This window comes from Canis lupus, chromosome 7 (genome assembly GCF_003254725.2).
Source record: "Canis lupus dingo isolate Sandy chromosome 7, ASM325472v2, whole genome shotgun sequence".
Taxonomy (NCBI): Eukaryota; Metazoa; Chordata; class Mammalia; order Carnivora; family Canidae; genus Canis; species Canis lupus.
Genome location: NC_064249.1, coordinates 51,192,565 through 51,210,483, shown reverse-complemented (window position 1 = coordinate 51,210,483; position 17,919 = coordinate 51,192,565). Strand labels below are relative to the sequence as shown.

Genomic DNA, 17,919 nt, shown 5'->3' with positions numbered 1-17,919 from the left:
ATTATTTACCTTTTTTTTTTTTTTTTTTTTAATCTCAGTAAGATTATTCCAGAGGTTACTCTATGGTACATCTGTACAAGTGCAAGTTGAGGGTTGAGCTTAAACTGGGTTGTCTGGGCTGCAGGAGCTCTTCCTTTGGGCAGTCATTATTGCTTTAGGGGTAGTTTTGATTTCCATTATGGGATGTTATGCTCACAGGGTCTTTTGCCTGAGTTAAGGAACTTAGAGAAAAATGTGGGACTGAGGTCATTGGGTACAAGCAGGTGAGCAGTGCAAGTCAGCTCTTGAGGTCTAGCTAGTCACATTACCATTCAAGTTTGAGGAACCTTCAGTCCTTCAGTTATCTTTCAAAACAGTATGTCCAGGACTGAACCACACTATTGAAGTTTTAGAATATAGGTGAGGTCAGAGCCAACAACCAAGAAAGAATTCTTTGGTGCAAAATGGTGGTTTTATTAAAGCACAGGGGGACAGGAACTGCAGGCAGAAAGAGCTGCTGCCCCAGGCTTATGAGGGGTGGCTGAGTATATACCTGCAGAGTTGGGGGAGATAAGGAAAAGGGAGATTTCAAAAGGATTTTCATATGGTAAGGAGGACCTACAAGATATTGGAGGCCTTGCCATTGTCAAGTTAAAGATTGTTTCTCCCTCTGCAATGCACCCAACATTAAGACAATTGGAAACTTCCTGAGGAATGTCACACATATCCCACCCTGGGCAGGGGTCCTTTGTGGTTTATCAGCTTGTGCTTTGTCCCTTAGCTAGCCCTGTTCTGGCTTGATTGGGTCTAAAAGGAAAAGGTTGGTACTGTGCTTACTTACCTCCCTTCTAAGAAGCCTCTCCTTTTGTTCCCTGCCCCAGAATCATTAATAAACAACTCTACAAAAATTCACTTCTACTTGGAAAGGACCTCTCGTTCCTGGTATGATGGTCAAGGTCCAGAGTGACAGTGGTTAGAAGATTTGAAAATGGTTTTTTATTTTTTAGTGAAGTATGTTTCCTAGCTGGTTTGTTTTGCATGTATAGGGGAGCAAAATTTGCCACCCCAAAATATATCTTTTTGGCATAAGATTATGTTAGACTGATTATTTCTAAGAAACTGCAAGCATAGAATAAACTCAAAAAACAAGAAATTATTCTTTTGTAAGAGACATTTACAAGTATAAGGGCAATCTTTGTAAGGGTGGTTCCTTAGCTATACCAGGAAGAGGGAAGAGGGTGACTCTGAATCTCCAGAAATTCTTATCAAAGGAAAAGATAATAGCTTAAATCTGCATAACAACCTTATCCATGTTTACTGTCTTTTCTTAGTAACCTCCCTCAACTAACCTTCTACCCCCAACATATTTTGTCTTTAGCTGAAAGTGGTATTTAAGGCAATGACTTAGCCATTTTGGAAAGTGACTCAGTTTTCCCGGGATTCTTTCTTGTATACAGTATATATACATATTATTAGACTTTTGTTTGGTTTTCTTCTGTTAATCTGTCTTCTATTAATTTAAGTATTAGATCAGCCATAGAACCCTCCAAGGAAAGAAGAAAGAACTTTTGCACCCCTACATGTTTTTTTATAGATTGTTTCAGCAGCAGCAAAGGGGCTTGTCAACTTGGGTAGAAAATTTCATATAAGACAAAGACTTCCAAAAAAAAAAAAAAGACAAAGACTTCCAGAGCATTCTCATCTTCATTCTAGTCCGGAATTTGTTTATAAATTGATGTGATCAGCTTTTACAACTTTGTCCTCTTAGATATCAACATAAAATGATTAAGGCCCAAACCTCCAAAGGTACATCTTCCATTATCAACCCGGAGAGTGGCCATCATGACTGATTTTGTATGAATCTTTCTAGGAACTAAGTGTATTTTCCTTTGCCTGCCTTTCCCCAGTGTTGGAGTTTAGTGCCCCTTGAGTTTTTAACGTAGATCTTCATTTGATTTGACAAAAAAACAAAAAAAACAAAACAAAAAAAACTACTTCTTTCACATTTCAACAGGTTCCTCTGAGACCTAGTATTAGAGATTTGTTGAACAAGCCTGTGCTTAATCTTCTGCCCCTTTTCTGATATTTTAGATTTTAATTTTAGATTCTACTCCTTTTTCCAATTTTGCTTCCCACCCTTTCTTTCTGTTTCTCACTGTCTCTTTCGTTTTTTGTTTTTTTTGTTTTTTTGTTTTTTTTTAGCCCCTCTCTGTCTCTATTTCATTCCATCTAAAGGGCACTGCACATAACATTATAGGAGCAGACACACAGTTTTAATCCAACATATATTCACCTGCCCACTTCTGGATTAAGGAAGTTCCCTGGGTCTCAGACTCCCTCAGGCTGCCAGAAGTAGGGGACTTGTTTACTGCTTTCTGGCTCACGAGCATGGAGGGTTTGTTAAGTGAAATTGGAGTTGGACTCACTTTAAGCCTTGACAACTTCTTCACCTATGACCAAATATAATCTGTGATATTAAAAAGCATGCTCTATGGAATCTTGACAAAGATAATTTGAGAAATAAAAATCTTTGACAGCTTTCTCTTTGTCCTTGTGGTTATTTGCAATCTCTAAGACTTGTGAGTGAGTCAGATGAATCTATTGTCTTGTTTTTTAATAAGTGTACTCTGAGACCTTCCCCTCTTCCACACTTTTTTTTTTCAGCCCCACTCCTCATGCGTGCTTAATGTCTTCTCCTAGGGAGTATTTCTTGTCTTTCTCATGTTTCAGAGTTTCAGAGGGGAAAGTTCTTTTTCCCAAACCCCTAACACCACAGGTTCTAATATTTCCATGTGTACATGTTTATCGTCCTCTCGGCGAGCCACTGCTCTCAGCTAAGAATTTTTGCTCTTAAAAACCACAAAATACTAAGGTATTAGGAAGTATTCAAAAAACTGTATCTTTTGATATTTTCATCCTGCAGGAGCTTATATTCTTTCTATATATTGCTAAGATGAAATAAAAAGTGATTTTAGGGGTAGCTGGGGTAGCTAAGTTGTTGAGCATCTGCCTTTAGCTCAGGTGGTGCCCCCAAGGTTCTGGAATTGTCCTGCATTGGGCTCCCCACAGGGATCCTGCTTCTCCCTTTGCCTATGTCTCTGCTGCTCTCTGTGTGTCTCTCATGAATAAATAAACAAAATCTTTAAAAATAACTATTTTTGATTTTGTAATTTACAATCCTTAACGATTTTTAAGATCAATTTATAAATTAGAGTCTTTGTTATGAGTGGACCCTTTCCATTAATGTAGAAGTTTAGAAAGACTTTCAAGAGACTGAGAAATAAACATTTTCTCATTTCCATGTAAGGAATGGTAAACATGGACTCAAGTGTATGATCATCATTAGGAATTTCTGAAAAACTTCTATTTCTGTACTATTTGCTTTTGTTCTGTCCTCAACTAAAAGACAAAATTTCAGACTTCATTCCTAGAAGAAAAGGATAGTTAGACTAGAAGGAGCCTTAAAATTTAACTGAATTTCACAAGTGATAATGAGCCTGAGACCCCAAAGCACGTCCCCACCGCCCACCCCACCAAGGTCACATATCACTCTAACGAGGTCTCCTTTTTCCAGACTCCTGGGCTTCCATTCTGTACACTACTTTTCTGCCCTGGAGAAAGTGGCCTGGTGAAGGAAGAGTATCACTTTTCATTGTGACTTCAGCTAATTCTCTGCTTCTCGGCTACCTTTGTTTTGTAAAGGAAGGTGGAACAAATAAGCAAAGAGTTATCTCAGTATTTCAGAAGCTTATAAAAAGTTTGGGGTCAAGCATAGTTATAAAAATGGATTAACATTTGAGTGCTTTCTTATGTAAACCTTTCCTGTTTTTGCAGTCCTTGCCTGCTGACAGTGGTACAAAAGATGGGTTTTGCTTTGTGGTGGTGTTGTTCCAGCCCAGCAAAAGGTCTTATGCCTCAAAATTGCACAGACTAGATCTGTGCGTGGCATTTTTCATTGCCAGCAAAACAGCAGATCATGCTTGGGAGATGTCACTTGAAAGAGAAAAGGCACAATAGGTTTAACTTTTCCTATCAAAATTCCCTTGGAAATGAAAGCCGAGTTTTTAGAGACAGATCCAGTTTGTTTTGGGTAACGGTGAGACTGCTTAGTGTGAAGTCACACTGAGCATATGGCTTCGTACTTATTGGACATTTGGTCATTTCTTTTTAAGCTCCTTTGCTTGTCAGTCATCTCTCTCCAACCCTAACCTACCCCATTCCATTCTGCACAGGTGTATAATCAAGAGGGGATGAAGAAAGAGAGCTAGCAGGGCAGGATGAATAATGCAGTTTTGGGGAATAGGACAGAAAGGAGGGAGGATCTGAGTACTGAGGCAGTAACTGAGGAGGTCACATACACATAAGGTCAGAACAGGAAGAAGGGTGCCAGCAAGCAGCAGGATCTCAACACCCTTGTGGAAATGAAACTGATGGGAGTTCTGATTTATCTGCTTTAAAGCTTTTATTTTATTTTAGAGAGAGAGAGAGTGCTCATGGGATGGGGGAGGGTGAGGGTCAGAGGGAGAGAACCTCAGGCAGACTCCACACTGAGCATGGAGCCCAATGTGGGGCTCAATCTCAAGACCCTGAGATCATTACCTGAGCTGAAACCAAGGGTCAGATGCTTAACTGATGGAGTCATGCAGGTACCCGTACTCTGATTTATCTGCTTTATATTAGAGTACAGGTAGGGCTGAATGACTCATACAGATAAGCTTGAGCCAGTGTAATGGACAAAATTAAATAATGCAGAGGTGATTCAGTTGCTCACAATCATGTGGCTTTTCATCTAGAACACAGGTGCTTTTTTTCATTAGATTGCTTAGCAGGGGAGGAAAAATTTTTTGTCTACCCTTATAGGTTCTTTGGCTGATCTAATAATTAAATTGACATAAGACAGATTAATAGGAGAAAAATTTAATTTCATATGTTTGAAAATATGAGACCCAGGGGCAAGTCAGGCATTTGAGGGTTATATGCCATTTTGAATTAAGGAATAGCTTAACTGGGGGATTCAAAGTTTGGGTGGTGGTGGTGGTGTTAATTTATAGGACAATAAGAAGAGTAGATGTTGGTAATTAGATGTTTGTCCTGCCATACAAATAGGTCATTCTAGTAATAGTTCTTTTTCTAGCCCTGGCCACCTACCTAAATTCTTTTAGGTAATTTAGGGAGAGGTAATTTTTTTTTTTTTTTTTTTTTTGTCTACTGGGTTTTGTTTACCTTAAGCTCAAAATAATGCACATGCTAAGGTGGTATATTTTGAGGTCACCTATTCTGATCCTTTCAGTTTTCATACATTTAAACATCTGTAAATGCATATGAAAATGGCTTTGCTAAAGAAAGAGTTTTAAAATATTTTCTTTAGTATGTTGTATGAAGTGTATTGTATTATGCAATGAGGTGGACAATTGTTTATGATAACTCTGCAGGCATAATTGGATATGAACAAACAAAACTTAATAAAAAATACACACATCTAAGCAATTTTTATATGCAAGAAAAATACCATTTATTTTGGATTACCTCGCAATCATAATGTCTGCATAATTAGAGGGACTTGTTATAAAGTGAGAATAAAATAATAAGGGAGATGCAGCCAAGGGAAATTGAAATAAATAATGGATAGTTTATATAACTTGTAGTTCATGGACTAGCAGCATTGACATAATTTGGGAACTTCTTAGAATCTTTGGCTTCACTTCAGACTCAGTGAATAGGAATCTGCATTTTAACAAGATCCCAACTCATGCATATGCACATTAAAGCTTAAGAAGCATTTGTCTAAATGGCCAAGTGAATCAAAGAAATGCTGAGGTGATAAAGTTATTTGGTCTTTTTTAATAAGAGAATTTTATTATGACTCTATTCTAGCTGCATTATGTCCCTGAGGTTAGAGAGCTATGTATAGATCCACCCTGGATAAAGTGTTAAGGATAGACAGTGCCACTGGGAGTTGGGGTAGTGATGACATGGGGAAGGGATTGTCTGAAAAGCTGTTCATAGTATCATGATAAACAATGACTATATTAAAAAAAAAAAAGAATTTTAGATTGGTGGTCAGTAGTACTAAGCAAATCACAGGCTAAAATGGAGGGGTTCAGGAATGCAGTAGGTGGTAGTTGTACAGTTGATTATTCAGGGGGATCCTAGAATTAACATGAAGTTTAGGGTGGATAAATTTAGTCTAGGTTGCTATGCTCATCTTTGAAATCCAGACACATGGTGGGGTCTTTACTGGTAAAAGACTGGTTCCAGAATGTGGCCAAATAGATAGATCCAAGATCATCAGACAGTTGTCTAATTCCCATCTATGGATGCTGTGTTCTATGTCTGTGGGATAAGAATAAGTAACATTTGTGATTCAGGTCAACAAATAATATTGTCCAGCTTTGTGATTCAAAGCTGAATCTAAAGTTCATGCTGCAAAGTCTGTGGTAGAAAATTTATTTGGAGACCAAATTGCTTATTCCAGAACTAGAGTTTTGAGGTAGAATTTATTATGGTAGAAATTTACACAGTAAAGCCTTTCTAGGTCTCACTGTTTATACCAAAAAACCCAGAATGACAAGGTTGCGGGAAACAGAAGAATAGTAGGGAGTTAAGAACTCTTCCTGGGATGGGCTGTAAAAGTTGGTGAGGCTTAGAATGAAGTGGAAAATAAGAGGGAGAGTTTAGAGAACCATGGGATTAATACTGAGGGATTAACCCTTCTTTCTGAGACTATCAAGGAGAAAGCATCAGGGAAGAGCCTTACATTAAAAATGAAACAGGCAAACAGATTGGAAGGGCATGTGGGCTGTCTTGGGAGAGAGAGAAGGAAAGAGGAAAGAGGAGGAAGGTGAGAGAGAGACAAAGAGAGAGAGGGAGATACAGATTTGGTTATCAAAGCTGAGTCATCTTTGGCACTTGAGAGCATGGAGAATATGTACGGAAGTATCAGTGAACCTATCATGAGAGTTTAAGGAAGCTGAGACCTGAGTCTCTGCCATGATATATGGGGAGAGGGCTTCTTAGAATGGACTGAAGGAAGAAGCCAGGCCTCAGAAGATGAGCAGCAAGAGACAAACTATATGGATAAATCAGCTGCCCCAAGCTTCACTCTTAAGAAATTCCCAGGTATGACACATGCTGAAAAACCAGTGCATATGCATAGGACTCTTAGCAGTACCAACCAGTATAGCAGTGATCAGAGGTACATGGCCCTCCCCGTAAAACACCTACCCTCCAATCTAAGAAAAAGGGAAGTGAAGGAATAAGCAAAATTGAGCTGGAAAATGAAAATTTCCACCATTTTCATGGATGAGGCTCAAGAGCAAAATTAGTGTTGATTGTAGAGAAATAAATAAATTTTAATTTTTATACCAATGACTTTTATTACTATATATATATGTATATGTATTGAGCCTGCTACAAGTGTATTTTGGGGATATAAAAGTTATTACAATTCTATATTAGTGAGGTTCTCCAGAAAAACAGAACTGATATAATACATGAGAAGATTTTATTATAGAAATTGGCTCATGTGCTTATGGAGGACAAAAAATCCCACAATCTGCCATCTACAATCTGGAGAACCAGGAAATCTGGTAGTAAAATTCAGTCTAAGTGCAAAGTCCTATAAACCAAGAGCTCCACTATGTCAGACCAGGAAAAAAGGGACATTCTAACTCAAGAGAAAAGAGAATTTGCCCTTTCTCTGTATTTTTCTTTTTTTTCCCATTTGGGCCCTAGATACACTGAAGGATGCCTACCCACATTGGTGAGAGCAGATCTCTTTAGTCAGTCTACTGAATCAAATGCTAATCTCTTCCAGAAATACCCTCACAGACATACTCAGAAATAATGTTTTCTCAGATAGTGGGGCATCCCTTAACCCAGTAAAGTTGACACATAAAATTAGCCATCACAGACCTCTTGAACACTCTGTAATCTTTTGATTTTCAAGCTATGTTCATGGACATTTAGAGCTCCATGGGATGATCACCGTAAGCAAAGAGGTAGGCCAAACAATTGGGATGCTGCCCAATCTTCTTCCTCAAATCTTATAATAACTCTACTTCCTAATACTGGAAAACTTCTAATCTTCCATAAGTACTAGCTTGTTTGAAGATAGTGTGTTCACCCATGGCTGATAGTTCTTAAGTGTCAGAAGTGTACCCAATAGCTGTGTTTCTCTCCCCTTTAGCCAGTGCTCTCCTTACTTTACTCTTTGCTAGACTTGGCTCCTGTTGGAAATGCCTAGGACACCACCATTTTTCAGAGCTATTCTTGAGAGTCTTACATCTTCATATAGATAACTCCACATGTTGCAAGCTGACTATGTTCCTTATTCTGACCCAGTCCTCTGACCCATACCACCACCATTCTAAGTGTGTGACTGCTTGGCTGACCCCCTTCGCCCAGGATCTAAATTCTGGTTCTCCCAGGGATATAGGCTTATTGGAAATCAACTTACTCTGAACTGCTGAGTATCTCTACCCCTCAAAAAAGGAACCAGTGACAGTTCAAAAATAGAGCCCAATGACATTGAAAGGAATGTGTCCAGATAATTTAAAATTCTTTCATTGACTCTAATGCATCATCTTCTGCTCCTTAAGACCTTAGGTCTCTATGGAGTCTGCAAAGACAATAGGTCTGTTTGTCTTGGTGACTAGAATGGAAGTTAAAACGCAAATTGTAAAGGGATAGAGGGGTATATACAGGGAATGAGTAAAAGAAAGAACAAGATGAAGTTGAAGTCATGGGAATTAATTTTATAGGAAGGTTGTTATTGCCCCCTTTAGCAGCTAAAATTCACATACAGGCACATCTTAAGTAATGTGTCGAGCTGTCCGAAAGATAATTTGAATCCTGTCAAGGCAAACAAGAATATGCTCACAAATTCAAGAGCAATATATGTGCAATTTGCACAACATCAATTTCTTTGGTTGTTTTTGGATGGAGCCATCACCATCAATTAAGTTAGTGACTCTTTGATTCAAATTACTTTTTGACATGTAGTCAACTAAATGGCTCACACAAGCATTATTTTCTGCAGGGTTCCCTAGGCAGCCATATAGTAAATGTAAACAGGTGGGAAGGCAAAAAAACACTGCTGCAAAAGCAGCCTCCTCCCACTGCAGCAGGGAGAATAATAACATGAAAAAATATAGGGACATTATTAGATGGCCTGGAATAAGGCTTCTGAAAGGAGAGTTTTGCATATTTACTATATTTTGCTTCTGATTTAATATTTCTCCAATTGAGTTTGTGTCCTTAGCCTTGCACTGGACTGTCATAATCAGGTATCAGAGGTTAAGAAAGGGTAAGGTCACCTCTTGGACCATAGCAGGATGGCATTCCATGGTATAGACTTGGATTTGGTAGGAGTGTTGATGGAGAAGAGTGATATTATTGACAGTATCACTGAAACAGCTTCAGGAGTCAACATGTTTTTAGGGACGCGGCAGTTAGAGAGCATTCTTTTAGAGGATAATGATATTTAATGTTCAATGAAGAAATATACAGAATTGGAAATTGGCCTCCACCATGATTTTCATTATTACAGTCAATATCAGCATCGTAATCAAGGCCAGTTTTATCCATATTTTGGACAGGCCTGGTTGAGGATTCTAAAAGATGGAACAAGTTCTCAGATATTTGGAATTACTCAGTCCCATGCTAAGCTGTCTCCATATTGAGATGAGGGCAGGAATTCGTTTATTTCGTTCATAGCGCTATTCCCACAACCTATAACATATCTGGCACGTACAGATGAGAAAGTATACCACAAACAAAACTGTTGCATAAGTGTATGAAAGAATCAAGTAATGAAATAACTTTACATCTGGTGATCAGCATGAACGAAACCTAAATTCTGGTTATGGCTTCCTATTAACCAGCTGCATGACCTTTGGAATCGCTTCAGTTCTGTGGGAACTCTTTTGTACCTCTCTATAATATGATATCTAACACAAACCTTGACCACTGTGGACCACTGGAAAGATAACATGATAGAATCCATGATAGAATCCATAGCTAGTTGGCTGGACAATCGGGACACTAAACAAAGTAAATCACTGTTTTTGTTTTATCATCACTTTCCACAGACATTGGTTCTTAAATAAGAACATTTCTAAAGGGAGGAAACAGCACAAATCCCTTAGCTGCCTATGCCACAGTCCAATTTGATATTTCTTATGCACAAGATAAAATGTTTCATGCTAAGATATACAATTCCAATACCTTTGTGTTTACTGGTTTATAAAATTCAGGAGCATAAAATCCCAAGTTTCCCTGGGTTTTTGCCAAGCACAGAATACAGATGGAAAGCTGAACATTAAGCCTGTTATGCCAAACTTAAATTTGGCCATAAATTGCCAGATAGTTTCAGTTCAAAGAAACATGGCAGTATTATCTTTAGAGCAAATTACAGCTGAAAACCAGAAACCAGGGCAGGAAAAAACTGACAGGAAGGAGAGAAGTGTTTTCAAAGGAAACAAGGACAAAGCAGGGTCCATTTTCAGCTCAATCTGAATGCTCATTTATGTTATCTTATCTGTCCTCTTCTACTAAAATCACTTTTATTCATTCACTCATTAAATAAACATTTATACAATGCTCCGTAGGCCCAAGGCCTGTAGAGGTCATAATTAAAAAGGCATACTTCTCGCTTTGTATCAGTTAGAGTCTCTTTGTTGTGAGCAAACAAAAATAAGGAACACAACCCAGCTAACTTACACAAGAAGAGAACTTGCTGTTAGGCTACACGAAAGTTCTAGAATTTGCTTAAAGACTATAAGGAAACTCTAGATTTTAGAGAGGATACAGAATGTGTGTAAAACAGATGAGAATCTGGAAGTCAAGTCTAGTAGTTGCTCTCCATTTGCATCCAGATCCTATTGGAATGAACAAACATGTCACAACCATGGCCTGCCTCCATTTTTGTGGTATTCTTTTTAAGATCTAAGATCATGAATAAAAGAGACCAACTAAAAGCTTCAATGTCTTTACTCCTTGACTAAACCTGGACAATGAGCAGGGTGGGATCTGGTGGAAGGGTGCAGTAGGAATATCAGCTTTTATAGCTGAAAGGTAGCCTTTGGATGGACACATGTGCTGAGTGTTCACATGAAAGCAAAATGGTGATTCCTTAAGAAAACTAATGTGCGGGATCCCTGGATGGCGCAGCGGTTTGGCGCCTGCCTTTGGCCCAGGGCGCGATCCTGGAGACCCGGGATCGAATCCCACGTCGGGCTCCTGGTACATGGAGCCTGCCTCTCCCTCTGCCTGTGTCTCTGCCTCTCTCTCTCTCTGTGTGACTATCATAAATAATAAATAAAAATTAAAAAAAAAAAAAGAAAACTAATGTGCTGTCAGGACAAGGGGAGGTGCCTACGCAGTGAAGGTACTGCCTGCCCTCACAGACCCTGTGCCTTCCTCAAACAGGTGACTCCAATAACATAGACAGGTATAGGCATGAGTAGAACAGATCAAAAACAGTGAGTCTTAGAGCAGAATGGGATGCTGGAGTTTAGAGAATAGAGAAAGAAAGCTTCATTGTGAAGGGTGATATTTAACATCAGAAAATTTTAGTCTCAACATTAAAAATCATCATTGTTTATTCTCATTTTGTTGGTTTTGTGTGTTCTGACAGTCTGTGGAGATGATTTTATTCACAGTCAGAAGCAACTCATTCCTAACCTGTCAGATGGAAAACAGGCCCCTTTTGGTGCTGTGTCCTAGACAGCTCTCCCCTTACAGATTGCTTTTGTTGGGGTTCTAGAGTGGGACTGCTGTCCAGTCGAGTCTAACATGCTAAAAAGTAGTCTCAGAATTGAAGTACATGAGGTGATGAGAAATGCTCATGTTATTTTAATTTTACTTTGTTTTCCCTTAAATTTGAGGACAAATGTTACATACCTTCAGAGCATTTTAAAATTCAGGATGTTTAGTTGGACCAGTGCCCTTTGAGATATGTGAGGTAGAAATAGACTGGAAGTGATGGCCTTTAAAAGCCAGTGAAATCAAATAATATAGCTAAGGAGTAAAGAGGAGTCCCTAATATAAATTCTGATACCACCCAAAATGAACTCAAAGACTTTAAATAATATTAAGATCCATTTATTCAGCAAATGTGTAGTGACCGCCTGCTAGTGCAAAGCCTGTGAGGAAAAATGAAGGGGGGCAATTGATAACATCTAGAGTCACTCTACTTAGGGATAAAGATTTAATGTGCTGAATGAAGGCATTAATGAAAGTGGTAGTGGCTTCTGGGGGTTGCTGGCCAGCAGCAAAGAATGTTGGGAATGTGAGGTGTCCTGAAGTAAATTCTTTTTTTTTTTTTTTTTTTTTTTTTTAAGATTTTATTTATTTATTCATGAGAGACACAGAGAGAGAGAGAGGCAGAGAGGCAGAGACACAGAAGGAGAAGCAGGTTCCATGCAGGGAGCCCGATGCGGGACTCCATCCCAGGACCCCGGGGTCATGACCTGAGTCAAAGGCAGATGCTCAACCCTTGAGCCACCCAGGCGTCCCCTGAAGTAAATTCTTAAGAAATGATGATTACTTCAGAATAAGTGATAGACTGAATCCCTTTTGTTTGGGGGACTGCAAAAGAGTGATGTGGATTACAGAATGGCTCTAGAGAAGTGGCAGTATCAGAGGCAGGCCTGGTTTCACATGTAGCAGGGAAGCAGAGAGAGAGTCTGCATGCAGAACTTAGAAGTGGGTAAGCAAAGCATAGAGATTGGGGGTACTGCTCCAGATAGGTGTGGGAGATGGAAAGGGTATGGAGGGGTGAGGAAAAAATGCATTTCTGAGAATAGGCAGAAGTGAGAGGATGAGTGATGGGTGTTATAAGCATGTAAGATTTTTTTTTTAAATGTTATTTTTTACATTTTACAAATGAGAAAACTGAGACTCAGAAGTTTATTAAAATGTCTAGGCTCCTCCTACCTAGAGTGGATAAATAGTATTTGCTCATTTGGGGCTATGTGGCATCTTTTTTTCATTCTACTGTCATTGCATTTTTATTCTCCCCTAATAGATATGATCTCCTTAAGGAAACTATTTATGTTTTACTGTTACTCATGTATTTAGAATATAGTATAACATTTTGGATTTTTCCCAAGAGTTGTTTTTGTAATGGTGTAAGAGAGCTCTGAGTTTTCTTCCGAACTTATTCTGAAACTTTTGCCCTACATTTTACCCTTAACCATCTGTAGCCATCTTTACCTTTCTTGGTCTTACCATACTCGGTCAGTCCATCATGGCCTCTATCACCGTCTGGTACAATTTATTACCACCATCCTCCCAGAGCTTCCAAACTGGTCTCCTATTGTCTCTGTATAGTCTAGTCTCAACTCAGCATCATTCATTAGGAATGATCAAATGAAATATGTCAGAAAAATATGTCAGATACCTCTCTGCTCAAAATCCTTCAGTGTCTCCTCAAGTCCCTTAGGTTCAAAGCCCAATCATTGGCTTAGAAGGCCTTATATCATTGACCCCATTTCCAGCTTTTCTTTCTCATCATTAAGTGTTTCCTCATGCTAAAAGGTAAATACCCACAAGGAAGGAATTTTTATTTTATTTTTTTTCCTACTATAATCCAAGTGCCTAGATTTTGCTTGGTGCATATTAGGTGATCACGAATTTCAAATGAATGAATGAATGGGTTCTTTCTTTGGAATAAATTAAAATAAATTTCTACTCTCTTCCAAATGACAATTTATGGATTCTAAAGAAGGCATCATAGACTTATCACTGTCTAAGCACTTCTCTCTTCTCCCTTATTCTTCATATGAGTTGGTTTTCAGGCATTCTTGTCTGAAGATTCACTCCACATTTCTCATGCCCCCTCAAAGAGTGGCTCTTCAAACTGAACACAGCAGGTATGACATAACCATTTTAGAACTGATCAGAGTTTGGCAAAGTGACTTAAAAAAATCAGTTGTGGGGATCCCTTGGTGGCTCAGCAGTTTAGTGCCTGCCTTCGGCCCAGGGCATGGTCCTGGAGTCCCCGGTATTGAGTCCCGCCTTGGGCTCCCTGCATGAAGCCTGCTTCTCCCTCTGCCTGTGTCTCTGCCTCTCTCTCTCTCTCTCTCTCTCTGTGTCTCATGAATAAATAAATAAAATCTTTTTTTTTTTTTTATGATAGTCACAGAGAGAGAGAGAGAGAGAGGGAGAGAGAGGCAGAGACACAGGCATAGGGAGAAGCAGGCTCCATGCACCGGGAGCCCGACGTGGGATTCGATCCCGGGTCTCCAGGATCACGACCTGGGCCAAAGGCAGGCGCCAAACTGCTGCGCCACCCAGGGATCCCAAGTAAATAAAATCTTAAAAAAAAAAAAAAAATCAGTTGTATGCCAGAGTAATCATCACCTGGATTAAAAATTGAAATTGTTAACTAATTTTTGAATCCATTGTTTATTAATTCTACATGATTATTATTGTAATTTTTTAGAAATTGTTTAATTGCCTCCAAATGCTGACTAGAGCCTGTTTGCTGTAAAGGTTTTACCTCTGACTCTGTGAGGAGGAAGGCCTTATATATAGATACCTATTCACATATATCAGTCTTTTACTCCTCATTGCAATGTGCTGTATTTATCACTAACATACTTCAACAAAGCAGTATCTGCATGAGGATCCAGGACAGGCTTGGTGGGGTTAGTGTAAATATTTGAAGATTCTGTGGAGTAAAGGTGTGGAGGCTGAGAAAAATTAAGGCCATCCCACCTAAAGTTTAGCATTAGCACAAGTACAGCCATCTTAAGTCCCTGTGAATAAGAGCTGAACTTTAAAGGGAAAAACTGCAGAATGTCCTCAATGTCCTCGGCAGGTAATCCCATATCAGAAAGACAACAAAGCTCAGAATTGTCCTCGGCAGAGAATCCCATATCAGGAAGACAACAGAGCCCACGCCCATGGTAGAAAATCCCCTAGACCAGCCTAATTCTTCCATCCCTTCTGGAAATCCCCTAGACCAGCCTATAAAAAACCCAGCTGTAACCCACTTCGGGGTCCAAGTCCCTGCTCTGCTGTGTCAGGTATACTTGGACCCAAGCTCGAGCTTGTAAATAAACCCTTGTGTGTTTGCATCGGTGTCGACTCCTCGGTGGTTTCTCGGATTCGCAATCTTGGGCACAAAAAAGGCCCTTAGGGAAACCTAGACACTGTTAGAGGGTCCACTCAGCAACCAAACCTTTTGACAGGTGACTGACAGGTCATGTTACTAAAAGGAAGATACATACGGTACACAAATGTGTGCTGATTGATTAGAATCAAATGGATGAGAAAGGGCATGATGTCTGTAAAGCAAAAATGCAGTTCTACCCCTCCCCCAAAGATGGCCTTGATTAAAGTAAATGATAGGTATGGAAATGATAAGTGATCATAGACCATTGACATGAGGCTGTGTACCTGAGATTTAGATGAGATGAAAACCTTTTTAGTTTTTTCCCCAGCCAAGATGAATTAATCAAAGCAGAGAACATTAATTAAAAAAGAAATGTAAATTGCCTTCATAAGGACAGCGCACCACATATGGAATCACTGGGGCACAGTACACACATGTGAAAGAATACCTGCTTTTATATCTGGCTCTTTTTTTTTTTTTTTAAGATTTTATTTTTTTAATTCATGAGAGACACTGAGACAGAGAGAGGCAGAGACATAGGCAGAGAGAGAAGTACGCTCCCCATGGGGATCCCAATATGGCCTTGATCCCGGGCCCCAGGATCACACCTTGAGCCAGAAGCAAATTGCTCAACCATTGAGCCCCCGAGGCATCCCTACATCTAATTCTTAATAATCACAGAAGGCAGAAATTATTCCAGACCTTGTTGGGGATGGATCTAAGTCTTAACGTGTGCGAAAGAAACTGGCAAATGTCAAAGATGGGTTGATCATAATATATTCAGATAAGAAATGTCATTTAAGGTATATGTGGATAAACGGCATCTCAAAAAGTTAGTGCACTTCTTAAAAAGTTTAGTTTTAAGAATGCAAAATATGCCATAAGTTGAAGCAAGTAGAACAATAGCAACAGTCATGAAAACCTACTACCATGAAAAACTAGAAAATATTGCAGCTGTGAGAAATGCATGCTAACTAAAATCATCCTATTAAAATTACAGAATTCAAAATCACACAAAGACAGGAGATGGCAGAGTGCGAAGAAGGGGTACTCTCAAGTACTTGAAAAGTTCAAAGGATGTGGGTGGGCTGGAAATACAAGAAAAGTATCTAATGCTTGCAGAAATAAATGGAATGAAATTACTTAAAAAATAATTCTCCCATTACCACACTTCTTGATGTCTTTACACAATTGAAAATCATATGATGAAGTTGATAATGAACATGATGTATATTCTCTATGGTTTCAATGGTAATGCAGATAGATTATGGTTTATTACCTAAATATATTCTCCTTTGGTAGAAGTTTGGTCTCTTCCAGAGGAATCACATCACGGAAACATGGAGTGACTAAATTTCTTGACTATGATGTGTTTCATATTAAATGGGAAAGAAAGAGAATGACATTAAGGATTTATGTTTAACAATGAGTCTGTTATCTTGCCTTGTCTTATCCCTCTATTCAAATTATAATTCAAATACACATCCAAAACTTTACTTCCTTTGAAAAGCCTTCCTAATATAACTCTTGTGGTTTATGTTCATAGACATATGTGTGTATACAATACAATGCATCCACACATACTAATAAGTATACTCCTTATGTGTTTCTCATCCCCATCATTCACTTACTGTTCATTTTTCATGCCTCATGTAATAATGCATTCTCATGAGAACTTCTGCTGACATCGTTAAAACATAATTTTTTCCACATAACCCCTCCAGTGGTTTCTCATTTCACTCAGAGGAAAACTCTTCCAGTGACTCACAACACCCTATTCAATCTTCACACTTATCATTCTGTGTCCCCTTATCCTTTCTGATCTTCTCTGTTTCCTACTCTGGCCTTTGTATTTGTCAAATGTCCTAGACATGTACTTGTCTCAGCTTCTGCCAGTAGCACTCTTTTCCCAGATATTTACAAATTTTCTTCTCTTTTTTTTAGGTCTTTGTTCAAATGTCACCTTCTCAGTGATAGCATTCCTGACAAAATAATTTAATGTATTCTTTCTCCCAACACTCTAACTCTGGCTTTGTTGCCTCATCTCTCTCCTTAGCTCTTACCTAATATTCCATATATGTTTCTTATATATAGTTGTAGTTTATTTTTTGCTTATTCTCTTTTCTTATCTTCTCTCACCCACCCTTTCCCCTTTGTGCCACTAGAATGCACCTCCATAATGACATGCATTTTTGTCTACTGTGCTGACTATGTATCTCCACTGCCTAGATGAGTACATATTCATTGAGTTAGTTAAACCCATCTCCCTGCTCATACACACATACAACATTGTAAGAAGGTGGTATAACCTGCTTTTCACAGATTAAGAAAGGCGACCTAGAATATAAATAACTGGCCTCAGATCACAAGGGGGTGAATTGAGATTGAAGCCAGGAAAGTCTAACTTAGAAATTGTACTTACATGTTTGCCAACATACATATTCTAGAATGCTCATAATGATGATATTTGTAGTAACTCCAAACTGGATATTCAAGTGCTTATCAACAGTAGAGTGAAAATATTCATACAATAGAATACTATAACAGTGATGAGCTTATTTTGAAGAGAAGAAGCTAGAAACAGAGCCCATATTGAATGATTCAAATTATATATGTATTTATATGTATAAATCTAAAAAAAAAAAAAAAAGCAAGAGAGAGGGAAAAGGCAAAGCCAGTTTCTTTTATTAGAGGTCAGGATGGCAGTTACTTACCTTGGAAGGAGGGTAGTGCTGCTAGAGAACAAAAGGAAACAAGAGACAAGTTTCTGGGGGTGCTGCTCCTTTTTTGAAGTGGATGTCAGTACATGTGTGTTT

General features: G+C 38.8%; 2 long non-coding RNA genes across 3 annotated transcripts in view; one reads left to right on the top strand and one right to left on the bottom strand.

The window, feature by feature from the left end:
- LOC112648252 (uncharacterized) overlaps positions 1 to 17,919 on the top strand; it is a 236,473-nt gene that overhangs the window by 48,700 nt on the left and 169,854 nt on the right. The gene's annotated exons all lie outside the window — the stretch shown is intronic.
- LOC112647834 (uncharacterized) overlaps positions 1 to 17,919 on the bottom strand; it is a 45,815-nt gene that overhangs the window by 7,754 nt on the left and 20,142 nt on the right. The window contains exon 4 of the long non-coding RNA XR_003128508.3: positions 16,383 to 16,465. This is a non-coding gene — a long non-coding RNA (uncharacterized LOC112647834). The remainder of the gene's footprint in view (positions 1 to 16,382; positions 16,466 to 17,919) is intronic.